The 4,260-nt window shown below is 29.9% G+C and overlaps 1 pseudogene; it reads left to right on the forward strand.

The window, feature by feature from the left end:
• The first annotated feature begins 1,902 nt into the window (after window positions 1–1,902).
• LOC126552612 (uncharacterized) lies at window positions 1,903–2,500 on the forward strand (annotated as a pseudogene).
• The last annotated feature ends 1,760 nt before the right edge of the window (window positions 2,501–4,260 follow it).

Below are 4,260 nucleotides of genomic sequence, written 5' to 3' on the forward strand. Positions count from 1 at the left end.
AAGTGTATTAAAAATATATGTAGTTTATATACATCATTTTTGTTTTTATGAAAAACGTTATCAGATTTTCATTTACACATTCAATGTAAGTACTTGAAAACACATTATTTGTATAGTTATGATATATTAATATAGATTTGCAAAATTTAAAACGAATAAAAAATTTTTTTTTGGTACTTATTGTTATCCAACACATGTTAACTTCATTTTTAGTATGAATTGGGGTGAATAGGAACACACATTACTTTATGTTTTGATTTTACAATTTATCAAAATGCCACGAATATATATTAGAACTGTACGTAAAAAGCCATTAGCCAAGTATACATCGGAACAAATTGACGCTGCATTAGGTAACATCGATGCCGGACTGACATATCGTAAGTGTTCTGATAAACATAATATTCCCATTACTGTGTTACATAGACACAATAAATTTAGAAAAGCTAATATAGGTAAACACTTAATAAAAAATAGATTCTGGAAAGATTTTTACATTTCCTGAAAAAGAAGACCTATATTGGCTAGAATTTGAACACATTATAGGCACCGTAAAGCATCCGCAACTTCAAAGAAGGGGTGACATGAAGTTTATGGTTGATTATAACGAATGATAAAAGTATTAAGTTTTGAATTTTTTTTATTAAATGTTTTATATTTTGTTACCTACCCTAAAAATTAATATGTTCTTATTAAAATAAGTTTTAAAATCCGAATTAAAATCAAGACTGATTTGTCAAAGGTATGACTATTATATTTTGTTTTTATTTTATACTATAATTAATAGTTTTATATTTTGTTATTTTATGTACTGTTAATAGAATAACTTTTCAATCTGGAATTAAAATTAAGACTGATTTGTCAAGGGAATGACCATTTTATATTTTGTTTTTATTTTATTATAACACCTGTCATATTGTTTTATGTTCATAAGTTTTTTTTTAAAAATAAAAATTAAGTTCCTATTCACTCTTCGTAATTTATAAAAGGAATATTAATCATTTTTAACGTATCCCCCACGCTGATCCCAATGCTGGGTCAATAGGAACACGTTTTAGGGAAAATATATAAAAATAAATATTGAACTTACATTTTATTAATAGTTCTAAATATATTCATGTGTGTGTTGGTTTTCTAAAACTGTTTTCAGAATATGAAAACTATAAAAATTGTGTGCATAACCTTAAAAAAATCGTTAAAACCGTTCCTATTCACCCCATTTTACGGTACACATGGCCTTCCGGGCAATGTACGAAAAAAGTAGGTGGCAGTTAACGTGATATTATACTAGCTTGTTTACCCGGCTTCGTCCGGGAGGTATTCAACTATTTTATATAAAAAAAAAACGAGGATGAAAAAACTACTATTTTCTTATACTGTACCTTTTTTATTTATTAATTTATATATTATCTCTGACCTCTGTACATATTTCTATTAAGGTTATAATACTTCTTTGTAAACAATATTTTTTGTTCTTTGGTGAGGCTCATACACATATAGATTTTTTGCCGAACTGACACAGGAGCAAGCAACATAAAATTGTTCGTGGGTAAAACAGGGATTCGTGATGTCAAGACCTGCAACCTTCAGTGTCCGTCCCTGTGCCTTATTGATAGACATAGCAAAACAAAGCTTTATAGGTAATTGGACTCGTTTAAATTCGAACGGGTATTCATTAGTAATCATCGGTATTCTAGCTGACGCAGTGCACTTCGTTGCCCGTTAAAAATGCCAATTCTATATAATATGATTCGAATTTTGATTAATTTGTTATTTAATATTCGGTTTGACGGTGTTAAAAACTTAGACATTTTCATTGACCGTTTAGATTCTCAAAAACCTTGTGAAAGCACCACTTTTATATGCGAATTTTGTAAAATGCTTTCTTATTATAGCATAGATATGTATAAATGTACGATTGAACTGCTAGTGCATAATGATGGGACTTTATTGGGAATGTTCCTTCAAGATTCTAGAATGAAAATAGAATTTGAACATTTTCCTGAAGTAAATTTTACGATAAATACAATCTATATCATTAATTTTTATATTTCTTATATTTATATTTAGATGGTTTGTGCTGATGCAACATATAAATTAGTAGATTTGAAAATCCCGTTGTATGTTCTGCTAGTTGAAGACGGTAATGGCCAGAGTGAAGTAGCAGCTCTTGGCCTATTGGTCAATGAAGAAAAGGAGACACTAGCATGGTTTTTCAAAAAATTTAAAGAACTTAATCCCGCCAGTATAAACACGAGTGTTTATCACTGACAAGGACATGAAGGAGCGGACTGTCCTAAAAAGTCTGTTTCCTGAATAAAATTTGGTAATATGTTTATTTCATACACTGCGGACGTTCAACAGGGAAATAACATGTGACAAATTGGGAATCACACCCAATCAACGAGACATGTCTAAGCACATATTTGAAAAACTATGCTACTGTAAAATTGAACAGAATACATGCAGATATATACAGATTTTATTAACTCTGAATTAACTCCTCATCAAGTAGTAACCTATTTCAATAAAAATTGGCACAATATTCGGGAACAATGGGTAACTGGTCTAACTAGTGAGTCTGGAAACTTTTTAAATTCTACTAATAATAGACTAGAAAGTTTTAATTCAAAACTTAAATCAGTAATTCCAGTGTACTCTAATCTGCCAGAGTTTTTTTAAAAAACTTTTTATTATTTTAAAATGTATTCGGTCAGAACGGGATCACTGTGCAATGAAGGTTATTCAAAAAAGACCAACAACAATATTTCAATACCTAGATGAAGAAAAATATTGCAAACTTCTTACTCCGTATGCTTTTAGTTTTATAAAAAAAATAGATTTTGCCCAATGAAAGAGGTTCTAAAAAATACAACAATTGATTCATGTTCCTATAGTTTTTACAAGTTAATGAGGTTACCACGCAGGCACATCATTAATAAAAAGAAAGTAACAAATAACCCCATATTTGTTGAAAATCTGTGCGATGTAAGGTGGACGAGGAATTATTACATAAAAGTCAAAAAATACTAAATAATCCTCCTGAACAGACCGATTCAAACATAGAAATTGAAATTCAACGTCCAAAAAAAGGTCAAAAAATGTTGAAAGCACCTGAGAAGTACAGAAAAGCATCCATTCAGACACCAAAATTGGCAAAACTTTTGTTAGGAGTTTCTCAATTCAATTTCGAAAAAAGAATATGTCAGCTACAACAAATAGTTAATCTTTGGAGCAAAAACAAAGATTTTTTGATAGAAGAAATTCGACTGGACAACTCCGCAGGTAACTATCTACAAATAATTAGTACAATTATTATTAATAAAAAATTAAAATTGTATACCTTCAGAGAATGTTAATGACATTAAAACTGGCAAAACTGTATGTGTTATGGATCAGGCCGTGGAAATTGATGCTACACCATCCTTGGAAACTGGATGTGATATTGTACTATCGGATGTCAAATTGCCGAAAGAAGTAAAATGTCCCTGAAGACCAAAGGGAGCTGCATTAACATCAATAGGTCTTCCTAAAAAACGAGCCGTCAGTAAACCTATTGCATTTGCTTAAAAACCTTATAAAATTAAAGAAAAAATTATAATGGAATGGCTTACCGAAAAAAAAAGTGGTCGATCAAGTAAGAAAAGACAAATATATCATATAGGAGAAGTATATTGAGTGCCGCCATGAAACTATTTGCAACGGTATTATGGAAGAAGACGTTGATATCCATACCATAAGACCTTACTGCACTAAAGATGCATGGAAAGCAATATTAAATGTAATAAAAGCCAAAAAAAAAATATGACATGGATATGCCCGGGTTGTAACCATGACATTGGATCTGAGTGTGTTTTGTGTGATTCTTGCCTAGTATGGTACGATGCTACTTGTGTTGGATTTAATATAAAATCAAAACCCACAGGTTCGTATTGGTTTTATACAGGTTGTACAAATATAAAGTAATAAAATATACAATAATGATAAATCTTACTTACGTACCAACTTTACCTATACGTCATATTTTCTGTAGACATGCAGTTGCCTATAATAACCACGAAATACCAATTCAATTCGTTCAATACATATTATATAAAACTTATATAATACTATAACCTAAATTATAATATTAAGTATACTATGATGTTAATTCGTCATATGATGTTTACTGTTTACTGTAGTCTATAATATTATATCATACTAAGAGCAAATAAACACAATAATAATGTTAGAACTTAGAAAATGAAGTTGTTGACTCTG

Source organism: Aphis gossypii, chromosome X (genome assembly GCF_020184175.1).
Source record: "Aphis gossypii isolate Hap1 chromosome X, ASM2018417v2, whole genome shotgun sequence".
Lineage (NCBI taxonomy): Eukaryota > Metazoa > Arthropoda > Insecta > Hemiptera > Aphididae > Aphis > Aphis gossypii.